The following is a 12,771-nucleotide window of genomic DNA, read 5'->3' as shown; positions in this document are numbered from 1 at the left end:
CACAGCCAGCCCTGAATGGAGAGACCTTCAGGGAGCAACCCACAGCATGTTTGGAATAGGTCCCATGCCAACACTGTGCAGGCTGAAGAAGTGCCAGGAGATGTACAAATTTCTTCCAAAGAATGCTTAATTCTTTCTGGACTGGTTATGACTAAGAATGTTGTGCAAAGACCTGGTCTAACACAGCAACAATGTTCAGCTATACCTAGATTCAAACTTAAAAGCCATGATAGTAAAAGCTTTTTAGTGATGCCTGTACCTGTGCAAAGTTTAACACAGAATTGAAGTCTTTGACTTGAGGATATCTATCACCTACAGGGACTCACATGGTGGAGGTAAATGCCTCTGCTTGCATAGGCTGCATAAATTCTATGCCATGCAACACAGTGCTATCTAGGCATGCCAACCTAGGCCTACAATGCTGCTTTCCAGGAGCAGAAATGTTCCTCAGCATGGCTGATCTGCAATTGAACTGTGCAGACCTTGCCCGGAGAACTTGGCAGTGCAATCCCTGGTTCTGATAACCAGCTGAAACAGTTTTGCTCTTGCAATGTAATGTACAAATCCTCAGAATGCCTCTGTCACCATGCGGATATGTCATAGGATATTTTCTAAGGTATGATGAGACTCCATCCTCCTGTACTATATAGGGGTTAAATACTGAAATATTAGGAGTAACATTTCAGAGCACCAATATCTTGTCACATTTTGTCCTACTCATCACAGACAAAAAAGCAAGATTCACAAGCCTCAAATGTCGCTTAGGTATATGCAAATGGCTAAGTCATACATGTGGTTACATTAATTGGGACCCAAATTCAAACACCTCTGAGGACTTGTTAACATTTAACTTGTGTCAGAGCACAAATAGTGTCAGGGTTCCCCCTGTGGCATCAGATTAGGCCCATTAATTAGTCTCTATTAATACACAATCCCTGGGTGCCATTAGCACATTTCTATTGGCAATTTTTTCACAGCAAAGTTTCACTCATTCTAATTGCTCAAGTTGTCTTTTGCAGAAATCTAACAGTTGCTTTTGGATAGAAACAGTAGTACAAACACAAGCAAATAAAATAAAACATAAACCAGCTTTAGCACAGACCTCAGAGTGCAATCCAAAGGTCACTAAAGTCAGTGGAACAACTACAATTGTCTTCCATGGGCTTGGGATCAGGCTTCTTACGAACAAACTTTTACTAAAGTTTCAGCCTCTTTGAGAGCTTGCCTAGCTATTGCATGTCCACTCTAATTTAGCATAAATAGAAAGCAATTCTCCAGCCCTTTCTTGCATGAAACAGCTTGGTCCCATTAATTGGAATGGTTCTCACAAGCAAGTGCTCCTTCATACATACCAAAGTCAGCAGTGTCTAAATAACAGCCCAGGAGTAGGGAAGAAGTAAATGCTAGTAAGAGCCAGTTAGACCACATTAGTGCCAGTATTTCATATTCCATTATCACCTACATCTCTTTCTTCTACATCTTTTAAAACTGCTTGCTTGTGTTTGTTTCCTTGCAGGTTCCTACAAGAATGAGGGGAGGGACTGTGACTCTGATTTTTTTTTATTACATTTAAAAAAAGTTTTACTCTCCAAAGGTTAAATATCGCAAGATTTCCATACTAAGAGATCGTGGTGGCAACACACTCTTACATAAGGAGGAAAAGGAAGATTTCTCATATGTTCCTTTGGCTCAGTATCACAGCAGAATCAAAAAAAATGGCTCTACAGACAGAGCCAATGTCACACTTCACACAACTTTGCTGCCTTCTGCAAAGTGGCTGTTCATTTCATGAGGATTGAATCTGGTCTGCAGATTGTTAAATACTGCAGTAGCTTAATTTGCAAAAATCATGGCAAAGACCAGTCCAACTTGAAATATAGGCAGCAAATGCAAAAAGCGTGATTGCACCTCCACAAACACAGGCAAATTTTTCTCCCACCTCCTTCTCCCCACCCACCCCCCAAAAAAGAAGCGCAATGATTCAGAAAAAGGCTGGGACTATTAATCAAGCCTTAATTTAATCAAGCCTTAATATCAGCAAAATTACATAACTTGCTAGCATGTTAATGAATTAATCTCCCAAGGTTTTATGCTAAATGCTTTTTCATGACCCTGAGCCTCTCCTGTTTGGTATACTGCAGATTTTTAAAGACTTCTTTGTAAAAATACAACATATATTTTACAATTGAAAGAGAGTGGGAGCGTTTTCTTTACTGAAAGAATAGCACAAAGCCAAACAGCAGCCAAGGAGCTTTTAAAAAGCCAATATTTTATTCAAAGTTGTTACTAAAATTCAGGGTGGTCCCTCTTTACCAAATTTCTGGCATTTTATCGTGCTCATAATATTCTGCAGATCAACACAAACACAGAAACAGCTATACAAAGTCACACTGCTGCTTCAGGATCCCATCTGTGAAGGAGACGGGTAACAGCTGCTTTCAGAAAAAATAATATATAGCTTCTAACAACTTTGCTTTATTCAAAGACCATTTAGCACAAGTTTCAGAGTAATTTAGAAGTGTACTTGTTAGTGACTCCTGAGAAGAGCACACCAAAGCACAACTACTAAAGCTGCCATGGCTGAGGCAGAAGGCAGTCCATTTCCTTCTGTAGGAGCTTCAGACCTCTCAGAAGCACAGGCAGCATCCAGCTTCTTCACTGTAAGGATGGGGACAGGCCATTTTTTTTCCATGGCAGCACTGAACACAACCAGGGAAGGGCAAAGGAGCAGTGTTATGGAAAATCAGAGGGACTGGAGGGCATGAAGGCAAGATCTCCTGCTGTGAACATCACCCATCTCCCTGCCAAGCAGCACTGCTTTAGTTATTTCGATCTCTCCCTTAGCATCAGGCCTGGCTCTCTACAAGTCTGGAATTAACAAGCGACGCCATGGGGTATCTTCTGCTCTTGGCAACTCCCTTGCCTATGCATAAAGTTGAGCTGGGTTTTGCCACAAGCTGAAAGCCTCCCTCTTTCAGAGCTGAAATTTGGCATTCATTCATGAACTTTAGTGTAAAGCTGACATACTCATATAAACTTAGATATATATTTCACCAATTTCAAACCAAGCCTGAGGTTGTTTGGATAAAACTTTTTAAAATAAAGTTTCATTTTTTTCCTCACCCTCTCGCACCTTATCTTGTCCTTCAAGTAGTGTCAGTATTGTCAGCCTGTAGAATATTAGCCTGGCTTGTTTACCCAAGGTTGCTTCCAATTTTCACATTAAGTAAGAGCAATGTTGCCGAGGACTTGAGCCAAACCTAGTGAAATCCATAAAAGAAAGCTGCATCAATTTTAATGGGCTTTGCAACAGGTCTCAAACATTTCAAGAGTAAAAGCACTCCATTCCTGCAACCACAGCATTGGCAGAAGCAGGACAGCACATTGGCCAAATGGCAGGAAGATAATAGGGACCTAAAAAGCAGGGTATGACCAGTAGATCTCAGCAGGAATCCCTAACTCCAGTAGTTAAAGCTGAGCTACTGCTGCAGTGTACAGCCTGTCAGCAGAGGAATTATCACTGTCATGACACTAGACCTATTATCTCGGAGAGATTTTAAAGACAGAGTGGAGTAGCTTACATGGGATGGGCTCAGTCACTAGGCACAGAGCCTTTGCTATTTCCCTCAAGACTGTTGAGGAACAAATGCATTTAATTTCCACACTTCTTTACTGGAGGAAAAAAAATAAAATAAAATAAAAAATTAAAAAAAAAAATAACATAGCCTTTTAAGTCTAGGAATTGAGTCTTTGGTGATATCATCGGCTAGCAGAAAAGAAAGACCTTCTTAATCCTTCTTTCCCATTGTCCCTCTGAAGTAGAAGACTTTTCTTCATTAGGGAGAGACATGGGAGACAGCCACTACTCACGTGCCAGGCACAAGAAAAGCTCAAAGCAAGTTTTTCAGCTTATTGGAACAACCCCTGTGTCCGTTCCATTCGCTCCTCCCCTCCACCCCCTGCCCCCCCACCTCCCCCATCCCCACTCCCCCCAAAAAAATAAAATAAAATAAACACCTATGGAGGTATGGAGGCACATACTCAAATGAGACTGAGTATCTCCTGCACTCTATATCATCCTCCACAAGATAAACCTGACCACTTTTGTGCATGGCAAACACAGCCCCAGGTCATCTCCTGCTGTACTCAGGTGCCTCTGTCATCATCCCAGCCATTCCAATGAGACTGCTTGCATGTGAAACAGGTCTTAGGGTGTCTACTTTTCAGCAAAAAATAAATCATTTTTTTTCTGCTAGTCTTGGCCTTTAATAAAGGTTACCACATTTCACCTACTCTTCTTCAGAAAAAGGTCTTGTTTTTTCATCTGCTGGGTAATATTGTCATCCTGCACAGGTATGTGCACTCAAAGGTATTTAAACATCCTCCAACACATCTCTGGGCAACATAGCTACCATCTGTTATTCTCTCTTTCTCGGGCCAGCACAGTAAATGATAAATGAATCTGTATATTCCTCTTCCAGGTTTGTTTTGTTGTGCTTCTGGGTTTCTTGATGCATTGAAAATGCACTTTAGGCCAAGTCCTGCACAGCATGAAAAGTGACGGAATGATGTGAATAACTGCAATTCTTTAAAGTGCCCTGGGATGTGTAGCACTCTGCATGCATAAGTCACTCCTAAGAGCAACCAGAATAAAACCTGTGACTGGCAGTGCAGGATTCTGAAATGTAACTAAAGTGGTTGGGAAGGCTTTGCAGTGACACAGCTCTTCATGCACTGAAATGCATGCGCTGAAGCTCCATAAGCCTGGTCATCCATTCCCTTTGATAGCTTTAAAATAGACCAAGACAAATGAAAAGTTTAATCTGTGCTGATGCAGAAAGAATCATTTTCTGGAATTCTTTGCTATTGCTGTGGAAGTATCACCCCAAGTATTTATGTTCATTCTTTTTCTGTTTCAGAGTGTGGAATTCTCCTGCCGGCATATTTATTTTTCCTAATACCACTAAATACATACTGAAAACTGACTGAAATAGCCTGGCTTCTTTAAGAGATTAGATGTCAGAGGTGATGGGAAGCATTTGTAGGAGGAACAACCCTTCAGCTACCAAGGAGAGCTGAGTGGATCAAGGAATCATGGCTGCCATTTTCCTGCTTCAAGATGCCACTTCAAATCTAGCCCAAATGAAGAATGAGCCTTAAGTACCTGCCCACGAGAAATGAACCAGCAACATGTGTTAGTTAATTATGGAGACGTGTGTATAGCACAAAGCACATGATGCTTTACAATGATTTTGTAACCTTTTAATCTTCCAGCAGGCAAAAATGGGTCTGCAGCAAAGACACAATGGTCACAAGTTTTCTGAGTGCTCTGCTACCTTGCTGCTGGCCTGCTAAGTGAACCCGCTGGTTCTGACGTGCCAGTGTGTTTCCTAATAACGTGTTACTATAAGGTGAGACAGAGCAATGAAAATAGTATTTCCCATCCAAAACACTACAGCCCGACTCACCACTTGGTTGTATCCTATGACTGCAAAGCCCCCCAAAAAAGGAAGGCAGCACTTTGGAATAGGACTCATTTCTAAATAGTGCTTGGATCCACACACAACAGAAGGACAACGGCCTTATTTTTATCCCTTTCCCATCGTCAGAAGGCTCATATTTCAGCAAGTATAATTAGTGCAGAGATTTCAGAGCTGAAAAAGCCAGGGAAATGTCAGCACAGAAGGCCCCACAAGCTAAAGGGGAGACACCATGCAAACATCAACTGGACAAAGGTAGGAAAAAAACAGCACCCTGCCAGTGAGATATGCAGGGCTGCTACACAGGACAGGGCACAAGCCAGGTGTCAAGGACTGCCCTGCACAGGTGGGCACTCATCAAGGGTTGCAGCCTCACAGGGCTGGGTATGGAGGGCAAGGCCAGTAATGGGCTGCTTTGATAGCACAGCAAGGGACAAGCCAGTACCAGGAGCCAACCAGGAGCAGACAGGCCAGGGCCACAGTACAGCACTGAGAAGGTCCATCCTGTAGCCTAGAGACAGGGCTAGAGGCAAACCCACCAACAATCCAGCTCAAGGACAAGCCACAAACCTGGGGCATGCTGAAATAGGCCCATGGAGTGGGTGGGGTTTCAGATTAAACCAGTCAGGGCTGTTAAGGCCCACTAGGGCCTTCAGGGTATCCCTCATGTCTTTTTTGCTTCTTTTTTTTGTTATTGCTAGTGACTGTGGTGTATAACTGGGCCCTGGTACAGGTCTGAGCAATGGGCTATGCAACAGTAATGCAGTTTCACAGCCCTCCAGGCTGACCACCCTCTGAAGTAGCGGGGCTGCTTCAAAGGGACCCATCCTGCACTAGGAGACAGCTCTTGCTTTTCTCTCTGCAGAAAAATGGCATCTCTCCCTGACATTTCAACCCCTGGAGGAGAGGGAAACGTGGACTGTAAAGGAAACATTGACTGTACACTGAACATACTTCACCGTCCCCTTGGGAAAAGTAACTTTGCCAGTTCACAGCATGTGGGATCAGCAGCTGGCTACAATCAGGTCCAGCTCAGACTCATCCCCAACTAACCACATGGTCTCAAATACTTTTGTTAGCCAGACTTTTAAGTAACACTCCTTTTTGTTAAGATACCTCCGTTCAGGGCCTTAATTAGAGGCAACAGATCATGTTGATTTCAATGGCCCAGACCTCAGCTGAGCTCAATTACACTTGCAGGTGACCTGCACCTCTGATGGTCAGGCCTAAGTGCCTCATATTAGACGTTGAAATTAGTACACTGCACTGCTTTCAGAACTAGTAGTTTTAAATCTTATGATGAAAAGTGTATGTTGTAATGAATTCTAATTTTCTCATGTTATGGGTGAGCTTTGAATAAATATATATATATATGACCTTCACAAATAAGTTAACTTTGTTAATTTTACATTTCACCTCCCTTGCACACAGACTCAAAGTTTTCCATTTTAACTACAGATTTTTTATCACATTAAATACTCTCTCTTTTTTTTTTTCTTTTTTTTTTTTCTTTTTTTTTTTTTTTCCTGAATTTTACCATTCCTTAGCTGCAAGGAGAAAATCGAGGCTCTATATGATCACTTTTCCTCTGTGAGCAACCCCATTGCCCCCTGTCCAAGCAGAACCAGAGAGCTGCAGGAGCTGTGTCCAGCAGCAGGAAAGCAAACCCAACACTGCTGGAGCAAGTCTGCTCTCTGCTGGGGAATCCTACACAGGTGCATGCTGATGCCTTTCTAAGTGAGGGTTTTTTGCAGCACGAAGCTTCACTTGCCCATGTCTGGTTCCCTTTGCCCGTCCAGAAAGCCACTCTACCACTTTAATCAGTCAAGCCATCAGCCTGTAAATCCTCTGCTCCATATACCTGAAATGTGTCCACTGTAGAAACAGTCCAGGATTTTCCTGGCAATCGTAGATGTCAAAGGAAGAAGTTTCAGAGCCTGCAAATATCCTGAGGTGACTGTTGCTGAATTCATTTTTTCCATAATGTCTGTCCCACATCCCTTCCCTGGCACCTGTACCTAAAATCCTGCCACAAAACTATAGTCCCCTTTTACAAACTCAGATGGCCATGGTATGCCCCTGATTTTCCCATTTTCCCTCACAGACCATGAACTCAGCCATGTATTTTGAACTTCCTGATGCTCTCCTGTGTTTCTTTGCTGCGTTTCTCCGTCCATGTGCTCTCTGCATCCTCATGTGATGCTTTTCCCTCACACCACAATACCTTTCCTACTGGGGCTTCTCTGGAGAGGAGATAACAACCCTTGTCTCTCCAACGTTCACTTTGTGCCACCTGCTGGCCCCAAGTCTTCAGTCTTCGGAGAACACCACAAGATCCTCCCCTTCAACGTACCTCAGGAAAGGAAAAAAAGAAACCTTTCCAGAAAGTAATGGCCTTGCCAAGGCTGGTCACCATGGGTGACTTCATGAAAAGGCTTTGATTCCTACTGCTCAGCTGGCATTTAATACGCCATGGTCACATGCTGGAGTCTGATGGGTCTGATAACAAGCACAGAGCATGGAAGCGTGCTGGGATCTCTTCTACTTTTGCCATCTCTGTGAACGGCTTTTCCTGTCCAAGGCTGCAGCTGTCTGCAATAGTGAAGTTAAGGCCCTGGACAGAAAACTGCTGCTGTGCCCTGGGGAAGCCCAGCCACATCCCTGTGTTCAAGTCCCCAGCCCAGCAAGAGCTGGTTGCTCCCTTGTAGCAGTACAACTTTATCAGCTAGAGGGTGTGAATGCAAGAATAAGAACATCTGATGCTAAAACAAGGACCTAGCAGATCCATGGTTGGACATATGGGAGACACCAAAAAACCTCTTACTTACCTCTGTCATTGATCCTTTTTGCAGTCACAAAGGGGAATGAACAAGCCTTTTGTCCAGATTAAACCTTACTTTCTCAGCAAAGCTTGATCACAACATTCACATATTTTCTTGGGCAAAACAAGGTTAAATCTGGATTTTTGTGACACTGGAGGTTTTGGGCTTGTTTGTTTGATTTTGTTTGTTTGTTTGTTTTCTCAGGCTAGACCTCCATACAGCCTGGTCTGAACAGTTTGGGAGCAGTGACAAGTAGAGTGAGTTGACTCGCCCATAGAGTCAGAAGAGATTGATCTGCTCAGACACATATGTCACCAGGAAGTGCATCTACTATGGGGAAAAGAGACGGTCTCAAATGAGATCAAAATAGGTTTTTATTCAGTCATATCTCACCGTGTGAAAAACTCACTCCAGGTCCTTGCAAAGCTTGGAATTTTGCTAAAAAAAAAAAAAAAAACATGCAAGTGTGCTGGTGCCAGGGCTTTCTGCACAGGTGCACTGGCAGCTGTTCAACCCAGAAAGTGGGCATGGTTGGTATTAACTCTGGCAAATTAAGAGATGCACTCTGAGTCAAAAAAAACATTGCCTGCAACATACAGAGCTGTGGGTCAGCTTGCATGGTTCTCTGGGCCTGTTGCTCTGTCCTCAGCTGGGCTATGAACATGGTGGGGGAATTCATGAAAGGATTCCTACAGTTGCATTTGGGCAGGGAATGAAATCAGGGATTATTTATTTTTCCTCAAAGAAAAAAAAAAAAATTATTTCCAAACTATTACTGGAAACAGTCACAGGTTCTGAGGCTTTTAACGAGGGAAAAAAAAAATCTGTTTTGCTAACATGAGTAATGTTTCTCAGTGTTTCTCAGCATTCATAATGAAGCCAAGCTACTGATTCTTTCTCCATCTAGAAAAGAGTAATTTTCTCTGAAGAAGTGCAGGGAACAGCATTTCAACAAACAGCAATTAATCAACGTCACTGTAGCATGCTCTTGCTTTTCTGCTCACCTCCAAAATCCCTCTCCTTCACCTTCTTTCATCACTACATCCCTGTTCTCCAGCTGATGCACAACACCTTGGGGCTGCATTTCTTGGGCATGGTCACAGACAAAAAGAGGAGGCAGTAAGGAAGGAGAGGGCTGAGACAGAACTCAGGCCCTTGCCAGAACCACTTCAGGCTGTGTGCAGGCAACCTCACCTCACTGGTGGTAGCAAGAGCCTCAGGAACATGCTCACCACTACAAGCTCATGGCTTTTATTGGGGAAGGAGTGCTGAGATGTTATCAGAACAAAGGCTCTCTGCTTGGGCACTCAAATTTGAAAACTGTTTTTGAAGGTTTCGGCCTGAGTGATTTAGCCAAGACTAACAAGCCTGTGGCATAGTCAAGACTGGAGTTTCTGATTCCCAGTCCCTCATGTCTATTTTTAGTTCTGAAATCAGATAAACAATAAAAATCAAAAGCAACCAGTCAAACAGAGAACCTGCTGAAAAATAGCGGTTGTGTACTTTTGGCTCTCTTCCACAAGTAGCTAGGCTTTAAGTAACAATAACAAAAACAATAACAAAAAAGACAGAGAAAATAACTCTCTAAATTAGCTGTTTTTACAGGCTCCTTATTTTGCTAGTTAGGAAAACTTTACATTTTTACATCATGCTCCCAAGCGGTTCCTGTCTATACAAAGGCAGGTACCATGTTTCTTTTCAGATGCCTCATCTCTCTTGATGTACCCATGCTTGTTTTTGAGAAGCAGTAAGGGTATCAGCCTCCATATACACTATTTTAACCCATAACAGCATGATGAAAACTTTTTAGTTTCTACGAAATTACAGGAAAGACTAAGCAGAACAACTTGAGATTTATCAAGCTGGGTGTTTGACCTTTTTTATTCTGAACTTTAGAGAGCAATTGATAATCCCAATGCCCTCAGTTATAAGACCACCTTTGGGTGACCAAGGACCAGCTTTTAGTAGTTCAAAGATAAATGTTTACCTCGGAAGAGATTAAAAAATGGCATTTTTATTGTCTAATTTATGTAGGCATTACAAGAAAAAGTTTATCCCTGGAAAACAAACTAGTCCAAAGCAATGATACAATGAATAAACAAAGATTTGCCAAATTTTGATGGAAACTATTGATACATATCCACTTAGGTTAGTCTATTTTAGCATGTATCCTGTGGGGAAAAAAAAAAAAAAAAAAAAGTGATTTTTTTTTTAAACATATCATGATGCATCAGGATGTATCAGGAAGCTTAATTTTGCTTTTTTTTTAATTTTTTGAATGTTTGTTGAAGGAGAGGATGAACAAGATTGAGTGAATCTTTTGATCTTATTTATAGTTTAGAAGTGCCCAGAGTGCACTGAAGGTCATAAAAACACACCAGGATGCAAACATTTATTTTAAACTCTCTTGCTTTAAAGACTTTACAGAGCACCCAGAAATGGCTGATTGCCTCTTTTATTGCAGAATCACAGTAGCATCTGTAGAGAGGCTAGAACAGGGCTATAATGAGTCACCTTGAAACTGGACAATAGCACAGATTTCACCATAGATCAAAAAAAAAAAAAAAAAAAAAAAGGCAAAAACTAAACAAAAAGAAAAACCACGAGACATATTTTATGGCTTTCATGAGAATCTGAAGTAGCCCAGAGCCAGTATTTTTATAGACTCTAGTATCTTTCAGACTTGACCTAAAAGCTCCATAAGAAGCAAAGTTATTTAAAATAATTTGATTTTTAAACAAGGTCCATGAACTATAACTTTGCTACAAGCAGTGGCAAAGTGACAAGCAGTACTGTTTACACTGTCATTGCTAAATATTTTGCAGAATGAGACAACTTGCCATTTTAATACCAGCATCTGAGTCCATATATTAAAACTAAACCTTATAGTGAAAAATAAACAACCACAAGCTGTGGAAGTGATTAATTAATTACAGCAATTTCCCAGAAATCAGAATAATATACATAGAGTAACTCTTTTCAAAATTTTAAATAAGTATTTTGGAACAGGTAAACTTTAGCTGCTAAAATTATATGTACGGACACTAAAATTGAAATTTAAGACATTTCCATCTTTTAAGGAAAAAAAAAAAAAAAAAAACACACACACAATTGAATGTTACAGAAATGAGGACAACAGAGGTATAGCAAGACTCCTTCGAAAGGATTCCTCCCTCATGCATTTTTAGGACTTTTGAATGAGCCTTTGGGATTCTCTTTGTTCAGGACACTTTTTCTGTACAGTTCTGCCAGAGGGTTCAGACTCCAGGGAATCAGCGTTTCCATACAGGTCTGTAGGATTCTTTCCCACGAAAGACATTTGAAGAAACTGATCTCCAGCAAGACCAACAAACTTGCTGTCTTTGAACAAAGCTGTTTCTCGAAGCCAGGCACAGTTTGCTGACCTACTTTGGACAAGGATTTATTCTGACATCCCAGGCTACAGCCTGCCTCCTCTGATGCTGCCAGGAGAGCTCGAAGCTCAGCTGCCGATGGGGCTGTGATTAATTTGATTGTCACCAGCACGGCTCTGAACGTAAGGCTTGCTCAGGAGGCACATAAAAGGAAACTCAGTGCAGTCACTTGGGCTTTGCTGCTAAGAGAGCAAGGAAAGCAGATAAACAAATCCCAACGCTATTTAAGACTTGAGCCAGCTGACGACAAGGCCAGCCCCTCCAGCACAGCAGGGCTCTTTGCACTGGTCTTCTGTCACTGGGGGGATATGGCCTGGTACAACCCACCTGGGGATAGTATCCAGTTGGTCCTTCAGTGGGACACCACCGTATCTTATCGCTAGTGCAAAGACAGTAGGATCACCAGGATTATGTCATGGAGGTGTCCTTCTGCCCCACCAACCTAACAGCTGGCTATTTCAATCTACTTCGACTATTTATACTGGTAGACACCACAAAGGTGCACTGCAGAGCCACGTGACCAAACCAGCATGATGAAAAGTGGGAGTTTGCAGACTATGATAAGCTGTAATCTGTGCACATCAGACATACCCTGTGATTTAGGCCCAAAAAAATAAATCTCTGTAGGTCAAATGGTCAGCCACAGTCAACTGGAAGTAATTTCCCTTACAAGCTATAGAGGTCTGCAGGTGAAATTATTACAAGACTGCAAGTACTTGGAGGCAACTGCAATGACAGTACAAGGGAGACCACTATAATTTGCAATGTCTAATACAGGCCTTTATGACAGTGAATCACAGCACCTGATTCTTATCATCTTGCACTTTTTGTCATCATTTCAAGCCTCTCCAAAGAGATTGTGCAATGTTGCTGTTATCTTCTCACCTAATTTCCTACTAATGTTTACTCTTGTTTTGCACATCACTGCTCAAACTGGAATGCGATGGAAATATTTTCCCATCATTTTGTGCATTCCAACTTTGCAGCACAAAACTGCTTGTCCAAAGACACAGTTTTAGAAGACATGCTGGGAGTAAGATGAAGTTTCAAGACCCT

Source organism: Aythya marila (assembly GCF_965140915.1).
Source record: "Aythya marila genome assembly, chromosome: 1".
Lineage (NCBI taxonomy): Eukaryota > Metazoa > Chordata > Aves > Anseriformes > Anatidae > Aythya > Aythya marila.
Note: the sequence above shows the minus strand (reverse complement) of the source record.